This window comes from Passer domesticus, chromosome 2 (genome assembly GCF_036417665.1).
Source record: "Passer domesticus isolate bPasDom1 chromosome 2, bPasDom1.hap1, whole genome shotgun sequence".
NCBI lineage: Eukaryota > Metazoa > Chordata > Aves > Passeriformes > Passeridae > Passer > Passer domesticus.
Genome location: NC_087475.1, coordinates 83,060,711 through 83,081,751, shown reverse-complemented (window position 1 = coordinate 83,081,751; position 21,041 = coordinate 83,060,711). Strand labels below are relative to the sequence as shown.

At 44.2% G+C, this 21,041-nt stretch overlaps 1 protein-coding gene across 1 annotated transcript in view; it reads left to right on the top strand.

Moving 5' to 3' along the window:
* Positions 1-56: 56 nt before the first annotated feature.
* Positions 57-21,041, top strand: part of RAB30 (RAB30, member RAS oncogene family) — a 40,683-nt gene continuing 19,698 nt past the window's right edge. The window contains exon 1 of the mRNA XM_064409649.1: positions 57-539. The gene's annotated coding sequence lies outside the window, so the exon portion shown is untranslated. The remainder of the gene's footprint in view (positions 540-21,041) is intronic.

The window sequence follows — 21,041 nt, the reverse complement described above, 5'->3', positions numbered from 1 at the left end:
GCGAGGCGGCGGCGCGGGCAGTGGCCCCGCCCCGGCGGGCGAGAGGGGTGATGTCATTGCCCAGCGGGGGCCGCGGGGGCGCGCTGCGCGCCGCCGCTCATTGTGCTGGGCCGGTGCCGCGTCCGCTGCCGGGGCCGGCGGGGCCGCGCTCCCGCATCCCCGCACACGGCTGCCTTGCGCCCAGCCCTGCCGCTCCTGTCCCGGCCGTCCCGGCCCCAGGGTGGCTCCACAGCGTTCCGGAGGGCTGCGCTGCACGGGCGGTGGGGACTGAACACGCATCCCCGAGCGGGACTGCCTTGCGCCCAGCCCCGCTGCACCCATCCCGGGAGCTGCCCTGCGCCGGGAGGGTGGGCAGCACCCATCCCGGTGGAAGTGGGCTGCCTCGCGTTCATCGGCGGGGTCCGCACCTCGCCCAGCGCCGCTGCCGGTGCCCAGCGTGCGGCGGCCCGGGGCTGCCGCTCCTTGCCTCCGCCGCTGCCCGGCTCCTGGCTCCCGCCTCGTTTTGTGGTCCTGGAGAGGGAGGACAAATCCCAAACCAGGTGAGTTCTGCGCTGCCCTTCTCTTGTGGTGTGCTTTTCCTTGCCCTGTTACCTCCTCCCTGCCAGGCCCCCGTCTCCCGATGCCCTTCCCGCACTGTGCGCTCCTCGGCGGGGAGCAGCGCTGCCGGGCGGGAGGGACTGCGCTGCCGCTCCCGGGTCCTGCTGAAAAAGGAGGGGCGGAGGGACGGGGAAGGGGGGAAAAAACCCTAACCCTCTACACGGTCTCTTCCCGCGGAGATGGGTCCCTCTCGCTGCTGTTCGGGCCCGGGGCTGCGCGTCCCGCAGCCCCCGGGAAACTCCCGCAACTCCGGGATGGATGCTCCGGGCGCCCCGGAGCTGCGCGGTCCCGGGCCAGCGGGGAGCCCTGTCTCCTTTGCCTCCCGCGCTGGGTAAGAGTGGAAAATAAGATGGATTTGGAATCGCTGTTGTTAAGCGCCGCAGAGCCTGAGAGAGCCGGGCTCCTGAGGACAGAAGGAATGCGAGCTGTGCTTTAGGGTGGTTTTGGGGGCGTTGGTGTGCTGTGCGCGCCTTCGTTGCTTTGACACCGCTATTCCTTCCCTCTTTCAGGGAAACGGGGCAGATTTGAATCCAGCTGGCTCTCAGTCCAGGCTGTGTGCAGTTGGTCCAGGTTTCTTTTCCAAGTCACATCATGAGTTAGGATGTTAAAAATTCTTGGCTGGTCAGTCTGATGTTTTATTTCAACTTCCAAACTACTGTCCCATTCTTTTTCACTTTTATTGTAAATACAAGAAGTGTTTCTGTTTTGAACTTCGTGCTCCAGCAGAGCTTCATTTTGGCGTGGCTTTTTGTTTTCCTGTTCCTTGCTGTTTGTGAGGTGCAATTTGGATCTTTACTTGAACAGTGCTAAAATATTAGTACAACATAAGAGGTTTTTTTTCGTTATTTTGTGACATCAGACGGTTTTATCCCCTTCTGTAACTAAATTACTTCTGCAATTGCTAGTGGACCCCAGACACCTCATTTTGTGCTGATGGCAATGAAATGTGTGCACTCAGAGGGGTCCTGCTCGCTTCAAGTCTGTCAGTATCTTTCAGTGCCTTTTAAAGTTAATCTTCACCAAAGCCCCACTTGGAGGCTGTTCTGAGAGCACAAAGAGAGTGTGCAGCTGAGTTGATATTTTAAATTTTTTTCCTCCCCTCTGCTGCATATTTGCTTCTGTGCTTCTCTTGTGTAACTGGCACTGTGTGTCCTCTGGCAGGGCTCTCCCTGGAATTGCAGTGCTGGGGAGAGGGTGACATGAGTGCAGTGGGGACAATGAAACGCCCTGTTTGGTTTGCTCAAAGTGTTTGTAAACACCCAGGCGGTGTTGGGGTGTCCATGTGCAAGGAATGGTGCTTTACAGCTTCCCCTCTTCCAGTGGGATAAACATGCTGCATCCACACCTCCTTGCATTTATTTTAACTGGGTTTTTTCCTTCCTTCCTCTTTACTACTGACTCAAAGGGGAAGAACAACAGTGCAGGCAGGCGTTGCCTTTGGTTGGTCTTTTTTTAACATTTTTGTTTCCTGGAATGGCGTTTTCCTCTTTATTTTACAAGGGAGGGAACAGAGAATTTAATAGAGTGTTTCCCATCTTGGCTGTAAAAGGAGAAGTTTTATAGCAGTGGTTTTGTTAGCTTGGCATAGAAGGCACTGGATATGAAGTGGTAATTTGAAAATGTAGCCTGGGAATTGTTCTGGGAGATACTGATATAGAAGTTGGTGAGAGCAAGCAAAGAATCCATAGCCAGGGATTTTGCGTTTGAATATCACGATTTTTGTGATGCACATATTTTAGAATTCTGTTTTCTTCTTTCTGTATGTATATATCTTGAACAAAACAGGCATAAATAGCAATACATGTATATTTTATAACAACACATATGTATTTTTTATACATATTTGTATGTTTTTCAAAATTTATTACATTTTTTTGATTTAGAAAGATTTGTGACAATGTATGTTAGCATTTTCAAGCTATATTATACCATATCAGGAGGTGGATTAAAAATGTACCTCAGAAATATACACTATTGTATTAATCAGCATAAACTTCGCCTTTCAGAAACTGAAATACAGACATATGAAAAGGAACAAAAAGCTGAAAATCACTCAATGATTGCTGTGAAAAAACCCAAATGAACTAGGGGACCCTTCCTCTTGTCCCACAAAGACCTAAAGGCAATATATGTGTTTACTCTGAATCACGAATTCTCCAAAATGCTGCTTGTTGGAAGCAAAGAAAATGTCCCAGGAAGGCAGCACTAAACATTTCCTCAGATCTTTTACTTTTTTCCCCCATTTTTTTACTTGTGTGCAGTTTCTGAAAGGAAATTTAGGATTAGGTGGTCTCATGGTCATACTCTGCAGAGTTTTCTTTTCTTTTAGTCCTATTCCTCATGAAATGGATGCCAATTATTGACTTCCTAGTGAAGCCAGAAATCACATCCTTGCAAATGAGTGCCCTGAACTGTGTTCAATTGCCTGTCCCAGAAGTGTTGCTGCCCTGGGATGCTTGGATGTCACCCAACCTCGTGTCCAGAGGAGCCCATGGGGATGAGGGGAACTGGGAAGAGCCAGAGCTGAACCAGCCTTGCTGGCTTTTCAGCTTAACTTTCCTCTTTGCTCCAGAGATGAGCTGTGAGAAGACAGGGATTTCTGTAGCCTGGAGCTGGAACCTGGTGAGGCAGCTGAAGTTCCTGAAGCCAGGGGTGGATGGCTGAAGGCGGCTGTTCAGGGAGGAACTGCGGAGTCGCTTCCCAAGCAAGTGGGGGGAGAACGGGGTCTGCAGGCAAACAAGCCCCATTTGTCACCCTGCTGTGACAGAGCTTTTCTCTGGCTGCTCTGTGCCCTGTGCTCCCCATGTTCCCAGACCCAGCTGCAGGGGGTGGGAGTTGCTCACAGCCTGGGCTGGAGCGTGGTGGCTCTCTAATGCGAGCTGTAGAGAGCTTGTGGTTTGAGCTGCAGCAGTTTGGGTCCGAGCTGCATCCATCAACTGGCAAATTGAGATGCTTGCTCTGAGTTTTGTGTCCCAGAGAGGTGTATTTGCAGCTGGGCTTTTTGTGGGAGGCATAGGTTTGTTGGCATTTTCTTGTTTTTGCATAAAATGTAGCCGAACAAGGAATTATAATAGCTGGGCTCTAGATAGATTCCTTTTCTCATTTTAAGGCTAATTGCCTTTTTTTAAGGACAGGACCAGCAGTTTGAGTGTAATCCTTGCTCTCTGTGAGTACAGAAGGAGGAGTGGGGAATGTGCTAGGTGCTAGTTCGTGCATGTTGTCAAATAACCACCCAGGCAGTGAGAAAATCAGAGAGATTCATTGCAGCACTGTGGCTGGCATGGCAGCAGTGCAGAAAGTAGCACAAGATAGGCATACCTTGCAGTGATGAAGCTCTTTTAGATACTGATGCTCATGTGGATGTTTGCAGAACTTTGGAACAGGAGATTTAGGAGACAGTAAAATAATTTCCTGTATTACAGGTGTGTTTCTGACACCAAAAACATGAGCCCAATTGGAGAGATCTTAGGGCAGTTGGAGAGGTCTTGAGGCAGAGGTGCTCAACAACATCTCTGCTTTGGCTGGAGGGCAGATGAGATGACCTGAGGCAGTGTTTTGATTGACTTCTTACTTTCCACAATTTCATTTTGCAGCAAGTCATTTAGCTTCCCGCTCCCTCCCAGTGCTTCTGTCAATAACTAACTAAATTCTCCTTTTATTTTTAATGGCTCTCTTACAGTGGGAAAGAAGTGGTTTGTCATATAATCCTGGTTGGCCTGTGAATAAATAATGGATTTAAAGTTGGGGGAGGGAAAGGGCTGAGTCAAATATTCCTCAGGTGCTAATATGTTGAAATAATTAGGACAGAACAAGGATAAAACTTGTCCCTTAAAATCATTGTCAGCTTTTAAACAATCAAGACCACACTGAAGTCTGTTGCAGTAGTTTCATAACTAATTTGTGCTATTAAACATTGGCCCTGCATAAGGTATTAGTGAGATTTGTGTTGTAATGTCATTTGATTTCACCTTGCATAGATAAAAATAATTAGAGAGCTTTGTTGCTTTGGGCTGAGGAGAGATATTTAGGTTGTGAGCAGCTTGAGATTCACTTGCTATTTGTCATCTCGCCTCTCCTGGAGTTATTGCTTTCTCTACACTGCAGAGGTGCACCATTCCCTAATATACTTAAGGCAGAATTTAAACCTATTTAAAACCTATTTAACCTAGCTATTAGTTTCCTGAGATAATTAGGGAATACTTGTACAAACACAGGAGAAAACCTTCAGTAAAGTCTCACAGAAATCTGCTGCTGTACTTTTAAACATCACAGGATACCCTGTTTATTTTATTTCCTTTTAGCAGAAATACTGTCTTTTGAGTACTGCTGAACTAAAAAGTTAACTATAACCTTTAAGTATCTGAATAGTGTTTTCTTTTAGACCTTGAAAAGAGTAGTGAGAAAAGGAAAGAGAGAAGAGGAAAGGGAGGAAAGGCTGTGCTGGCATGAAAAAAGATGAGCTTGTGCATGGTTTCTTAAAAGACTGTATCCTGCAGGCTGAATTTAAAAGGGGAGGAAAAAAAAAAAGAGGTGTTAGAGATGCCAAAGTACAGAAGTCAAGCCGTGCTTGGGTTACTGTGTCCTGCTAAAGATGCCCTCCATAGCGAGAGGGACTTCATGCAGGGCCCCAGCAGCCCAACCCACTCCTGCACTGCGCTGCTTCTCCTCTGCAATGAAGGCTCCAAAAACTCAGCTCTGCTTTTTTTGATTAAGAAAAAACTCAGTTTCTCAAAGGGCAGCATGTGTGCATTTAAAGTGGGAGTATTTCTTGATATAAATCCAGGCTGTTGTTTGTAAAAGAGAATTGTCATGGAACTACCATCCCGTAGGCTGGTGCTGAGCCTTGGTGCCAATTTTTTTGGAACAGTGCAGAAAATGAATCTGACTGCGTCTGAGAGTCTCTCATCCCCCACAGTAGCAATCATTTGCATGTGCTTTCCTGGGTGTTTTGGACCAAAATCCTTGCAGGAGAAAAAAAAAATAAAAAAATTATTGCTTTGGCTGGAGGGATTACCCGTTACCTGGCTCTGAAAGGATGGGACCCCTCTCCAGAGTAATCAAGCAGTTAGAATAGAATATTTTCAGTTGCAAGGAACCTACAAGGATCATGTAGTCCAGCTGCCTGAACAGCTCAGGGCTGACCATAAACATGTTAAGTTGTTGTCCAAATTGGACACTGACAGGCTGGGGTATCGACCCCCTCTCTAGGAAGCCTGTTGCAGTGTTTCACCATGCTCTTGGTACAGAAATGCTTCCTCATGTCCAGTCTGAGCCTTCTCTGGTGCAGTGTTGCACCATTCCAATGAGGTCACCTCTTTTCTCCAAAGCCTTCAGTGCTCTCCATAGTGCTCTTCCAGGCCAGGGTTGTACAGGATGTTTCACTGCTTAGTGGGGTGCTGCTGAAGAGACAGCACCAGCTCCAGGGGAATTACTAATGTCCTTGTTCCCACCTGCTTGTTTTCCATCTGCCTGAGCCTCTTGCTCCAATGCAGCCACCCCAGCTGTACCTTCAGGAGCTTGGATACTCCCAGACTACCAATAAATCTGAGGAGTAGGTGTAAATGGAGACTTTCCCTGAAGAAGGTTTGATGCCTATAGGAAACAGATTGTTAGAGGTGCTGAGTAGAAGAATTTGTGTCTGGTTAGTAGACATGTCTCATGTAGGGTGAGACATGTTAAGTTTCATGTCTCACCCTACATGAGACATGAAACTTCAGGCACAGGAACTTGTCAAACCCTCCTGTCTTTTCAATGGTCATTCTTTTGCTCCAAATAGTAATTTATCCATAAATATGAGCATGATGAGAGATCCAGAAAAATCTGTGCACCAGAAAAGTCCCAGATCCATGCTTGGGACATAGGCCATTAGTTGAGATGTGAATGCCAGCATTCAGATTTACAAGCAATTAAAGAAAACTTAAAGGATTGCCAGGATTAGAAAAGACATTTTGGGTTTGGTATGTTGCAAAGAACACTTTCAGTAATGAAAAGCGGACTTGAAAAATAATCATTAGCACTTCTCTGTGATTTAAATTTCATTGCCTGAACTTGGAGAAATGGAAAACAGATCAGTCAAGGCTTTTCATCTAACAAGTTTTTAAAGAAAGCCAGATTTGTGTCTAATTAGTGAGAATTTCTTCATGGTGCTTCTAGGGCCTAAAGAGTAGTGTTTTCATGACAGTTGGGGCTGCATGGGAATATTTACTGAAAATAACATGCTTACTTAAAAACATGGTAAGACAACCTTTTATAACCTGAATTGACATCGGGAAATGCACTATGACATCTCCATACTGTGTGGTCTTATTTTCCTGTTGCTTTCTGATGGTGGAAGGGAGTTGTAAATTCCTCCTTCTCCAACACTGGACATTGAGACTTTATTGTAACAGCTATTGAACTTGATTAACTGAGAGAGAGGACAACTGCCACTTGAAAAAATAATTATTTTTCTGCTGTTCTTGCTCTACAGCTATTAACACAAATACCTGAAAAGTAAATGTAGGCTTGAAAAAGCTTTCCTGGCTCATTTGGTATCCCTGCTGGCCCTCTGGAGACATCAGATTATTCCATCCTGAGACGAGTAATCTTTAGAGGTGCAAATCAGGTAGCCTGAAATTGCTGTGAGGGTGTCAGTTAATTTTTGCATATTGAGAAGAAGGTTAAGAGAAATAACTTTAGCCTTTTTATTCTTGCATCCCCCCTGAAGTTCACAGTGAACGTGTCCTATGGAGAGAAGGTATAAATTCAGATAAACCTGTGGCAATAAGTTTGTTTAAACCCCAGCAAAAACTAAAGACATCTCTAGCTGTCACAAAAAGGTAAGGGCAGCTTTGGGATTCTGTGTTTCTATGGACTGCTGAGGACATCAGAATAGTCAGCATCTGGTTCACTGGAGAGGTAGCAGCAAGTTCAACCTGTGTGATGGTGGCTTTGGGCTCTGCTGTTCTTCTCTGTAATCCCTTTTTCTGTGGCATAATTACAGAAGGTGCTTTTGCTCTAAAGGGGATGTTTTGACACAGTTTGCAGCTGATTCCATATTTTCTGTCTAAAATACACTCAAGTGCAGTGAGTATCTGCACCATTGCAATCACTCCAGCCTCGTTGGCAGTAGCTGTCTTCTGTCTGCAGCCAACAGAGGATTGTGGTGCCCTATAATTTCTCACATATAAAAATCCTTACTGTAAATATTTGCTCTTGAGAGTGTTAAGTACTTATGAGGGGATTCTTGAACAATGTTGGGTCTATTGAAAAAAACAAACCTGTGAAGGCTGTGTCAGAGTTACATGTACCAGCAGCTTGAAACTGTAGAAGCAGAGTCGGTGCCTGATTTCTCTATTGCATTTGTCCTTGTTCTGAACAATTTGTTCCTTCTAAAAAGGGAAATGTGCCCAATCCCTTCAAGTCAGCAGTATTCACATTTCTGAAATGTGGTAATAGCATTTTGCTTGTATTGATGTGTTTGTGCACACATCGAAAACCCCCAGACAGACACAGGTTTCTGTTAACTCTTTAATTTCAGCAGGCAAACAGGAGTCTAAAGTTGAGCTCTTAACTCCAGGCTAATGGATTTCTGCTCAACCTATTTAGGAGAAGGAAGCATGAGCATAGGACTCGGATGGAAATGGCTTTGTGGGATCTGTAAGAGTGAAGTCTCATCTTGTGTCATGACCTGTGGTTGGCATGCCCTGAACACCTTGTGCAGGGATGTAGTGTATGCTCAGTGCAGAAACAATCAGTGTCTTTTAGCAGTTGTTAGTTCCAAATTCTGTCTCTTTGCCTGTCATCCAAAACTGGAAAATAAACGTAAATATATCCATATTGTATTCTGAGGTACTTCTCAGTATTTCCATTATTTTTATAAATTACTTTTGCTATTGCAGAGTGTTTTCCTCTACTAGGAAATATTTTTTCTTTTCTTTTAAGTAGCAGTTCTGTTGTCACAGTTCTGCAGGAAAGCTGTGTCTTGGTGCACTTGCACTTAGGTATGCAGGTCACTGGTCCCTATGTGTCACTAGGAAGCACTGACAAAAATGTCTTCAAAAGCATGACTTGTGAGAAGTGTCTGCTGGGTCACATCCCTGTGCTGGACATGCTGGAGATTGCCCTGTCCTGTGCCATTATACGTGGTTATTGTGGACCATTCCTGAATTTTCTACTGCAGATGTGAATGTAGTATGGGGAACTTGTAAAGCTCCTTCTCAAGCTGCTACCTGGCCTTCTTGTGTGCTTCCCATTCCTTGCTCATTGTGAGTAATAGTCAGTCTTTTGTCAAGGGCCATCACATTTATATCAGTGTTTTCTCTGATCTGTTGTGCCTCTGGATTGGGAAACTGCTTGGATAAGTCTGTCTTAAAATTAATCTTTTTTGCTAGGTTAACTTTTTGGGGTGGCATCCTCAGGCTGATTAATTTTGCAGCCATTTGGGTGGTTAGCTAGTATTTAATAATAATAAATAAAGGCATGTTTAAAACAAATCCCTTCTAGTTAAGAATTTGCAACTGAAGAAATTCAAAATAAATTGAGTATTGATTTGCACAATGAAATAACCAAGGAAAACATTCATTGTGGGCTGAAGCTAATTCTGTTGGAATAAATGGGCTGATTGTGAAATAAATATTAAATAAAGTATCTCATTAAGTTCCGCAGTTTTGCAAAAGCTGTCGCCACAGGGAGGAAGAACCTGGTATGAATGATTGTTTGTTTACTGCAGCTGTCAGTCATGGCAGGGGACAGCGTGGGGCATCAGTTTGTGGAGTAGCCACTGGTAACCAGGTCATCCTGCTTAAATGTCAGGCTTCTTGCTGGAAAATGTGTGAAACTCCATAAAAGTTATTTCCATCTTAGCACATCTCTCACAATATTTCTCATTTTGCTTGATGACATCAGTTCTTGGAGATACAGTGGAAGGTTTTAAAAATATCTCCTGGGCAATGCTGGGTGATGCTTAGCTAATGAATTTATTGATGTCTGCCTGATACTCCGGAGGGTTGGTCCATTTCTTGTTCTTCCTCTGATGCAGTTTTTGAGTCATTAATCTCTTTATGGCTGCTCCTCTATTTTGTGTATAGATTGAATTTTATTATCCATTATAAGGTCTTTGGGATAGGACTTCTGTCTGTTAGTCCCCATTTTCTACAGTGAAAAATTTGCCGTTTTCTACAGTCTGTAGGTGTTACTGTAATGTGAGTAACCAGTGCTGTGACTTGGGGGTGGGAATAGCCATTAGTAGTTCTGGGGAAGCACAGTCTCCTTAATTTCATTGCAAAACAATTTATATAATTGACAGTTTCCTCTAGAAATGACATATTTTGTACTTTGAAGGCAAGACAATTGAATTCTGCATCTCTCTTGTGTTTATAGGCAAGTTCCTTCTAAACTTTCTGTTTCTTAGTTGCCTCCATGCATAAAATTGAGATAACCTCAGAGGGCTGCCTTGAATATTCATCAGTGATTTATTGTATGCCACTGAAGAAAAGTGTTACCAGCAATGCTAATGAAGTTTATTACTCAGGCCCTCTGCTGCACATTTATTTGTATTTCAAAGATCTGCAGTCTCCACAGTGAGCTCTAGCAAATTCTTGACTGGACTTAGCCTGTAGATGACACTAATAACTTTGATTTATGTGGGGCTTTCCCTTTGGAAGAGCTCCAAAGGATTTTATAAACTGCAATGCAAGCCATAGTGTAAATACTGCCTTTGCAGCCACCAGCTATCAGGGAGGTGCTGTGTGATGGATATTGCAGTGCAGCTGGATGTGAGGGGAGAGCAAGGAAAAAAAGGAGATCTGCAAATGTTGGAGATGACATAAGGAGAGAAGTAAGAAAACAAGCAGCCACTAGCTGAATTCTGATTTTTATCTTTGACATGATTGAGTCTTATAGATCAAGTGACTGTCACATGAAAGTGGCATTTTTGTCGCAGCCTCATGATGCTGTGGTCCTGGTTCAGTTCAACTCGAGCAGAACAAGCCCTCCTAGCAACCAGGGTTTTCTTTTCATGCAGTGTGTGTGTGTTTCTGGATGTCTTAATTCAAATACTGGGGTGCAGCAATGTGTTTTCAGTGGTTCCTCAGGCTGGTGTGGTTGGCTCTGTGATGTCCTTTTCCCCCTGAATCATAGGTGCCCATATTGCATTGTCTAAATAACATTGTTATTTTAGGTCCCAGACACCATCACTGGAGAGAGATAGCAGAGTCAGAAGTGGGTCATTCTGGTTAATTCCTCGAAGGTGGGTAAGATAAAACAATGCCTCCATGTATGATACAATCTGCCAGACCAGTTCGTGTTCTAATGGAACTAGGCACAGGGCTTAAGGTGTCAGATCACTTATGAACAAAGGAGTGGTCCAGCTTTTCTGTCCCATGCAGGAGCATCTCTTTTAGAAAGGTTTTGAGCACTTTCTCAGCTCTGGTAGCTGAGTGCTGCAGCTTCAAGGACTCAGAAGCAGTAGGTGGAGGTCCAGAAACTGGATAGCACAAATGAGTAGCTAGAACTAGAAACAGTGGTTGGAACAGTTGGAGAAGAAATGCATGGCTGCTGAGTGTGCTCTTGGTTGACAGGCACCAGTGTCCTGAACAACCAGCTAGCTGTAGCCAAGCAAAAAATGGCAAGAGCAGAGGTCAGCCCAGTAGTGACAGTGTGGATGCTGATTTTGGGCTCATCCCAGCCACCTGGGGATCAAAAGAATTGTAGCAATGATATTGTTCTTTATAATTTTGCCAAAACACTCTTTCCTTCAGTAAATTCTGAGCCTGTTGGCCAGGTTAGATGATTGTAAAAGCTTGTTTTTCATAGAAAACAGGGCTGAAATGTGTATAATGCTTTGAGGAGTGGGGAGCTTGTTGAATTCAGAAGCTTGTTTGGCAGTGCTCATCTGAAGATTGCCTGGCACGGAGAGGAGGTTGCACTGTATCATGTTTAGGCTTGGTGTGGGCAAACGAGTATTTCTTTTGCAGCACCTAATGGAGACCTCAGCAGTCAATGGAGCAGACTTTGTGGCTTGGCTTTCTGCCTGGCTATAGGCTTACAGCCATCTTCACAGCAAAAACAAAACGCAAAGTGTAATTATAGCCTGGTGGATGAATTTATATTTTTGGTATATTCTGTTTCTGGGACTATTTTGAAGCCTCAGTGTCTAGGATTCTGGTCTTTCTAGATATTTAGTTCTGTATTTTTCTAGGCCATACCATTAAATATATATATATATTGATAGCAGTCAGTGAGTGCATGAATGTTTAATTCAGTACATTTTTCAGTTTTAGGATCCCATTCATCCATATTGCTGTAATCGATCTCTCCTGAAAATGCTGTGGTAATTAGAGGAGAGAATGATTTGCAAGCAGTGCTGTGACATGTGTAACCAACCTGTCTTGTTTTGAGCCTTTCATTACCTTAGCTTATGACTATAATTGTGTACCATCTCAAGGAGGAGTGTGAACTTTTCATTTGCATGTTAATGGCACTTTGTCTGGGAAGGTGCTACAGGGATTCAAGCAGTGCTATGCAGAAAAAGTAACGTGCCCAGTAAGCAAACAATTTTGATGGTTAGTGGTTCAGACGTTGGTAATAATAAGGGTCTTTTTTCTTCTGATACAGCAAATGCATCTTTCAAATGGGCAAGACAACTGGTATGGTTTAGAAAGAGAGTTGTTACAGAAAATTCCTTCCTGTAATCAGCATCTGTCTTTTCTTAGGAAAGAAGAAAGTGTTTATAAGTTGTGTGCCCTTTTGAAAGGGAGAGTGCATTAATTTAGTCTTTATATGCGTTGTGATACACAGAGATACGTTGGGAAAAACTGTGTGCTGAAACTCACTGGCTTTCTCATGTGCGAGATGTGAAGCTTGCTTGGCATTTGAGGGCTTTGTCCAAGGCTCTGACATTTTACTCTCCAGCTTGTAGTTTTAAAAAGGAACATCTGGGATTTTATCCTAAGCCTGAAGTGGGTCTCAGTGTGGGATTGAGGTTGTTTGTCCTCTTGCAAAGAACAGGCTCATAAAGGCTATTTTGGTTGTTCCTGGGAAAGTAGACTCTCCATCACACTTCTGCTTTTGCGTGGGAAGGGCTCCCTCTGAAGACACAGAAATCCCTGTAAATATCAAAAATGCATCTTGTGTCACATTTCAAATCCTTCATAATTCCCTACTCTCCCGCTGTTTGCAAGAAACCCAAGGCACATGCTTTCCTCTCACCATCACCTCTCAGCCTGATGGATCCGAGAGGAATTGCCATTCCCTGTAGGTCAGACCTGGAGGAAAATGAGTAACATGGGCATAAGAGCTTAACATTTCCATTTAGGAGCAGTTGGATGAGCCTCAAGAGGAGAGACCTGCTGCTTTAAATTAAGAGTGACCACTCAAGTGAGATTCCTTCTGCCTCCTGCCACTGTACATTCCTGCAGCATCCCGTGGTCCATCATTGCATCCACAGTAGCTGTCAATGGCAAAATGCAGTTTCCACCTGTCAGAGCTCAGTGCTTTCTGGTGGGTGACTACAGGTTATGATCACTAAGGGGTAGGGAAAAGCCTGACAACAGCAATGCTTTTGTGCAGGGGAAAGCTCAGTGAGTGTTTTCAAAGAGACCTGACCAGCTGAGAGGGAGAGCTCAGTTGACAGGGCTGCCTTTGCTTTAAGGGTAATTAGTGGGATGTAGGCTAGGCTATAAAATGAATGTGAAAAGTAATAACAAGGAGTTGTAGCCATAGAAAGAATTAAAACTGGAAAACCTGAAGATACAAATTGGGCAAATTGTGCTTTAACAGGATTTTTTTTTTTTGGGTGTGTGTGTGGAGATGCCAGTGATCCGAGATGAGATCTATCAAGGCTAGAGAGGTACAATTGCAATAACTGAGATGCGAGAGGATGCTGAGTTGGATTAATCCTGAAGGGTTTTTTTTGTTAAGGAGGCTTCACTGCTGTACTTCTGCAGGAAATAACCTCTTGCCAGCTGAAAGTAAACCAGTTCTTTGTGTGAATGATCTGTGTGAACAGCAAAGGTGCAGGTTGGTGAGGCTTTGGTTGGGAAGAGTAAGGCTGGTCTGTGAGAAAAGGGAGGAGAGGGTTTAGGGGAAGCTGGGTGGTGTCTGTTGTAAGCTGGAAATCTGAAGTCTTCTTGGGTAAGTATCAGCTACTTGAGAACTGCATCAGCCAGTTCAGTTGCTGCACACAGAATGTTAAATCAGGATAGGTAGTATTTCTGTTTGAGTCTGGGGACGGAGGTGGCACTGAGGCACTAGTGTCTGGGAAAGAATTTGGACAGTTGCAGAGCAATGGGTGTGGCCTGTCTGCCTGGAAAAATGGTGAAGAGCCCAGGAAAGGCTGGGCCGTTGTGGAAGGCCTGTCTTCCAGCACCTAGGAGTGAGTGGGAAGAGAAGGTAGAAGAAAGTATTATCTTCTCTGTTGTGGTAGCTATAGCTTTTATATAAACTTAGTTAAAAGGGAAAATTTCCTGAATATGGTATAAAAATAGTTCCCATAGAAAAACACCAGCCCTATTACAACTTCCTTAACAGACAAAGACAAAAATGCACATAGAGAGCATGATACCAGGGCAGAGGAAGGGTGGGTATTGAGACTGCAGAATGAAAAGATAATCATCAGTGATAGTAAAGAAGAGCAAAGCAGAGTTGGGGACATCAGCAGGGAAAGAGGCTGGAGAGGTAAAATAGTTCAACAAAGATAATATGAGGCATAGGTCTGGTTTACATGGGGTTATTTCTGAGTTTCTCTCTTTGAACAAGTTACCTAATCTGTTACTTTTTCCCCATTTTGTCTCTGTGTACAGAGTGCTCAAAGATGGACAATAATTCTTAGTAAATAATTTTTCTATAGTACAGATTATAGTCAGGCTATCAGCCCCAAACTCAAGTTTTATCATGATACAGGCTTGAAGTTACTGTTAATGATGAGGAAGGGGAATATGTACATACTGTTTACCAGCAACTTGCTCTCCTTTAAAATTTAAAGGATGTACAAGGGGGTGGTAAGTGTGAGGTGGAAAGTGTGCTTGCAATAGTTGAATGTTGAGTGAAGCTTTTGACTTCTTACTCCAACATTTTAAAAATGCCACAGGCTACTTTCAATGTGATAGACAGAAAAAAGAGATATATTCTCTTAAAGCACAACTCACATGTTGTTGGAGCCCATACAACCTTCTGTACAATCTGGTATAAAGAAAACTCTTGTCATGCGCATGGAGGTACCAACAAGGAGAAAATAACAAAACAGAAGAGGAGTCCAACAAGTGTGTAAAGCAGAGACAGCACCCGTATAAGGTCTGCAACATTCCTCTGGTGCTCTTACATAACCCAGCTAATGTTTGAATTGGTTTCCTGCTCATTCTTGGCTATTGTAATGAATGAAGTAATAATTTACTTCTATTGTATAGGACATATTTAATCATGGCTTCCTAATTCCTATGTACTTATCACTACCAGGCTCTGGATCTGTCCAAGAGTGCATTTGTGTTGAGGGTCAAGGGAATGATATTTGTAACCATGCTGAGACTTTATTTTGCTGGCTTTGAGGCAGATATGAGCTGACACAGACCTGCTCCATAAAACATGCGCTGACTTCTTAAAAAACATTCGCTGACTGCTTAAGTGTAATAAATATACAAAAGAAAAAGCCCAAAACAACCAAGCACAGTGCTTTCTGTGTGAACCCTATTATTTACAACTCTTGTGTTGTACCTGGGAGCTCTCACTTGGTGCTTGTTCAATTTTGTGGGAAGGGAGAGGAGAGGCTATCAGTTGCCAAGAAAAGAGACCCATATGAGTTTCAGGGAGCGCTTGGAACTGCTGGCTGTAACTTTGAGCAGTAAGTGAGGCTCCTGCTGAGTAGCATCAATAGAGCTGTGAACCAAAGCATGGGGTTAGCAAGCCCACAAGGAAAACTTATATCTCTCCACTGGAGGTGAAGTTCTTCACTCCAAATGCTACATAGACTTTTTTTTGGATGTGGAACACTTGGCTTTGCCCCAAGCCCACCTACATCGTTATGCCAAAACCATACTAAAAACCTGTCCCCTTGCATTGCACCACAAATGGGATACTTGACCTTTAATGCTTAGTATTCCCTGATCGTTGTGGGCTGTTTGGTGCTTTTGGCAGTGAACCAAAAGCCTATTTGTGACTTAAAAAGGTGTGTTCTGTTACAGGTGGATGTGTTAGCTGGGGCTGTAGTGACTGTTGTTCAGGCTGGCACTGGAACCTGATTTATGCTCAGGTTTTGAATTCAAATTCCCAGATCCAGCACAGTCTTGCCAGCTTATGCACTTCCTTTGCAATTTTAGAAACAGAGGGTGCTCTAACTTTTGGCAGAGATAACCTCATGGCTTTTATCTCCGTAGGTAGCTGGCAGGTGTCATTCCAGAGTTAGGGATAGTTTTTTGCCATTTGTTTTTCCCCCCATCTTCCTCTCTGGGCAGCATTTTTCCTGCCCTTTTTTTGCTGTGCTGGGCAGGGATGCCCCTCTCCGCAGTGCGGCTGGCTGGGCTTATGCCTTGGTGTTCCAGCAGCATCTGCCTAGACATCCTTAGCCCAGATTCATCCCCCGTTCTTCCTGTTTCCCCCGCCTTTTCAACCAATAAATCTTATATCTTCCTTTTATAATCATAACCTACAGTTGCCTCATGGTTTCTTTAAAAACACTTTTTTTTTTTTTTTCCTCTTTAAACCTAGATTTTTACAGCTGTAATGTGTTTCTGTTCACCATCATCTGTAGCAATTGAGAGTACTGCCAGCTAAGCAAATATCCCAGTCCAGATGAGGCCAGTTTTACAAGCCTTGTTACCCTGCCTGGATTCTTTACCACCACAGCAGCTTCTCTTTTGCTTTTTGTCATACATGTATCCAGTAGTTGAAGTTGCCTCATTTTTAGTTGTTCTGAACATGACAATTGCAGAGACACTGAGGAGCTTAGGCTACAAGGGAGCAGCAGCACACTTTAAGAAGGAGGTTTTTTTTATCTTTGGAGTGAAGCTAAATAGATTGGAGGACAGGGTAGTTTGAAAAGGTGGTTCAAAGCTGGAATTCTTATGTTCTTGCTGGAGTTAGCTGACTACAATAAAATTGTGCAAGTCATTGTAATCCCTCTGCTTTCAGAGAGAAAACCAGTGACTTTTTATAAATCTGCTTTTAAAATTAAGACTTAAGATAATGCTGTAGTTCAAGTTCCTTGCACAGAGCTTTGCAGGATGGGTGGATTTGTGCTTGCAGTGCCATTTCAGGGCAGTGCTGATGACTGCTGCCTTGGAAAGAATAAAATCTAAAGTGCCTTATAGCACCTGTCCTGCAAGCAGTCAGCCAAATATCTTCTTATATTCTGACTTGTGGTTTTGTTCTTCACCTGTTTTACCTGCTAAGAGGCTAAATATGCACCAAAAAAAGGAAAAGGAAAAAACTATTCTATTCTCTGGATATCTGATTTCAGTCACGTGTACTACAGAAATACACACAGAAGAAAATAAATATGGTGTGTCTACAGAAGCTTTGTCTTTGCTTTACACAGGCTCTGTCAGACATGCAATCTCTTTAGAACTCATGACAATTTGCTGTGCAATAGAAGCTGTTGTTGGTACATTGCTTTATACTTGGTGAGAGCTTGCTGTGCTGGAGGGCAGCAAGGCTGTGCTTGTGTTTGAGGGGATAAATGGCAAACTGAAACACAATGTGAGGGAGTTCTTTATTTCCCTAAATAAAAATGCCTTATGTTGAGTTTTGAATTACAAGCAGTATTTTTGGGTAGACTGCCCATTTTGTTAAAGAACAAATGGTGCTAGTCCAAATAGTTTTGTGCAAAATTGGGAAAATGCAAGGGATGAACAAATGTGAAATGTGCCTTACCCCACAGGCACAGTCTGTCTGCCTCATACCATCTCATTTGTCAAGCTCTACCCCAAAGGAAAATGTTTAAGTAAATATATATTTGAGAAGCTGAAAATGCAGTCTTTTTGTGACTGAAACACTTTTCTTCCTGTATTGTGTGTCAAGATCCTGAAGACCTGAGTGTAGCCTTGAGACTACTACTAGGTCTCCTAGTCAGGATGGAAAATAATTGCTCTGTGACATCCTTTCAACATAAATCTGTAGAACTGTGTGGTATCCAAAAGTGGCAGCCTGTTCTTCTGTAATACCCAATGAGAACTACTCTTGCTTGGTTTTGGTTTTCTCAGTTTCCCCTTTTCTTTTGCAGCATGCCTTCAAATTCCCCTTTGGCCCATGCTCTTTCCCTTGCCCATTCCTTCCCACAACCACAGAAATCCAGAAGCACTCTGGACCCTGAACTGAGTTTGCTGAGTGTGCCAGCCTGCAGCCCTTGCAGGGAGGGCACGCTGCAGGACCAGCCTGGTGAGGGGTAGTCTGGCTGGAATCCTCCATGGGAAAATCATGTTTTCTGTGTAGTTGGCTTATTGGATGGGCGAAAGAGCAGAGTTCTTCTGTCCCTTGGCTTGTGATTGCATTCCTGGTAACTTCAGTAGCCTGGGTGTTCCATCTCCTTGGTGCGGGTAAGGGTTAAGGCAGGAGGCTTGCAATACAATTCCGTGTTGCAGCTGAAGTTATTGTGGGAATGTATTTATCTCATAGTTGATACAAAGTGACCTCGTTTTGGTACTTGCCGCCTGGAAATGAAGGTGGGTGTCTCACCAGCAGTCCTGCAGGCACAGCCTGGCCACAGAGGAAGAATAATGCCTTGCCTTCCTTCTGCCTTGGGTCCAAAAGATGAAGGATCCCAATTAGTTATCCATGTGTTACTATCTTTAGCTAATTTGTATGGGCATCCCTGATGATGGATGAGGTTTGTGCAGGAGCGTGGTTTTGCTGTTGTGGTGGAGGTTCTGCAGTGCAAACTCACTTTAGCTGGGGACTTTGGGAGGACGTGGGCCTCGGTGTGCATCCATGGCCAATGGTGCAGTGCAGTGGTGCAGTTTGGTGTACAGCTGCTTTTTCAGGAAGGTAAGGGAAAGATCTTGTGGCTTTCCTTAGACAAGGGGCTGCTTTCCAGCCAGCTACCCTTCTCTGGTGGTGCAACTTCTGCTCCCCCCCAAGCAATCAGGGTGGACGAGGATATTGGAAAAAACCCAACCCGCAGAGGAGCACTGCTTGCCACACTGTACAATAAACATTATTCCTTAGGGTCTTCTTGCTCCTTCTAGAGAAGAGTGTTGCACTGGAGTCCAGAAGTGGAGAGGATTTGCAGGAGGGGAAGTGCTGGAGACAAACCAATGAACTAAAACCTGCTAATGAAGTGGATGATTCTGCTGTGGGGATATCCTCAGCTTCCCAAATTTTGAGCATGCAGCCAAAGACAAAAGGCAGTGTGACTGGAAAGAACAGGCTCTCGGGGACCTGCTTTTGAAGTTACAGACCAATTATTTCCCTGTATTTAGAAAATCTACTGTAATGAAAGATGTGTGGTGCTGGTCATGCAGGCAGGGTGCAAGGTGCTTTGGATTGCCTGGGTGGGAGCAAACACTGGGGAGTCTTTGCTGCTGTTACCTGTCTGGCAGATCAAAACTCACACAAACATCCATGGTTCTGGCTTGCTTTGAGAACATGGGAAAACACACCCGTTGTTGGACATGTGGCAAGAAATGGCACGGTGATGCTGTGTGTGGGAGCAGAGGAGGGGGCTCTCACTGCTGCCAGCTTCTCCTGGGCATGCTGTGCTGGCAGCCTCCCCTGGGGGCTGGTGGCTGAGCCCTCGTGGAGCTGAGACCTCCCTTGCAGCTAGCTCAGGCTCCCTTTGGCAGGCAAGAAGTCACCACATCCAAGAGCACGTGGTTTGCATTACCCGCGCCTGAATGTCTGCTGGGGCTGAATTGCCTGGATCCCCAAGAGCTGCTCAGTAAGAAACAGCAAACGTTTTCCCTGGGAAGGAGCAGCTGTTTATATATAGTGTGCAGTGGGTTCATGACTGATTATTAGGAAAACATTGCTTTCCAGTCATAAAAAAGGACATTTTTGTTGTTTCCTTTCCTCTAAAACAGGCAAGTTGGAGAGTCAGGGATTTTCATTTGCCATGACAACCAATGAAACTGCCAAGCCATGTGATATCTTTATCCTTCCTATGATTAAATCTTTTTTTAAAAATTTTTTTTTGAGGCCATGTTGCTAACAGTTGGGAAACATCAGGTGTTGTTTGCTTTTCTCATGTAGATTAGTCAGGATTTAATTTGCATGTTTTTATTTAAGAGCTGTGGAGAGCTGGGGAGCATTGATATTTCCATGATTTATGGTAAGGGTGGTATCTTAGTTCAGAATTGCTGCATTGTACTGAAGTTTTCCCCCATCTGCTCCTCTCCCACTTTGAGACAGGACCACTCAGCACTGTCTCCCACAGGACAGAAATTATCGTGGGACCCATCAGTGCTGCTGAGCAGTGATGAGGTTCAGAGCCTTGGAGATGTTGGTTTACACAGGATACAAATGGCTTAAAGACTTTATAAGCTAAAAAATCTTTTCTTGTTCTTATTCCAGGGCAAGGTTTTGCAAAGGCAGAAAGTGTGAGGGATGTGACTCTTGATGCTTGGTCCATGTGAGAGCTTCCCTTGGCTCTAGGTCTGAGCACTTCACACTAACCAAGAGCCTGGTGCTGGTGTTGTTGTCAGCAAAGCTGAGTGCCAGCATTTATCCTCTCTTTTAAAAATTGCTGTCTTCTATTTAGGAATTTCCTCAGGGTGCCAAATATAGATTCAACACAAAAAAAAAAAAGCCCCACAAGCTCAAAGCTCAACCCCAAAAGGTGCTCTGTTGCTAAGGAATAAAAATAGATGGTCACAAACAGTGTGCTGACGTGCCAAGTTGTGTCCCCATGACTGTGCAGCTGCAAGTGCCAGGGTCTCTGTCCCAGTGGCAGCACTGCCCAGGCTGCACAGCTAATGCTGGCATCAGTGTCTATGAAGGGCTGGCTGCTGCTTGCTTGAAGTAATCAAGAGAAGTAACTTTCTGTTTCCTAATCTTAGTCCCAAAGAGGTAAAATCTTTAGAGGGCTGCTGCCAGGAGGTAGTAGTAGTACAGGAAAAAAAATATATATTTTTGTGTGCTAATATCTATAATACAGCAGTGTCTGTACTGGAAGAGCCCTGAGAGATGGGAAGATATTTTTGAACAAAAGCACCATTCCTTGGGGGATCTTGGGCTATGTCACAGAGTTCTGCTTGTTGATGACATTGGAAGGGTGAATATTGGTGCTGCAAAAGCTGTGGTTGTACCTTCACTTCTCTCCAAATGCAAATCTTTCTCTGCAGATCTCTGCAATAATTTATTAACCCATGTAGCTGGAGATGGGCAGTAGCTGAGCTGGGTGTAGAGGTATGCAGAGGTGGAGACATGATTTATCTGGGCTGGAGAGCAGCTGTGGCCAGTGCCATCTTTTCATACGTGCGTGCCTCACGTGTGATGCTTGGTTTTGTGGGGCCCTGCCTGCTTAGTCCTCAAGGTACTGC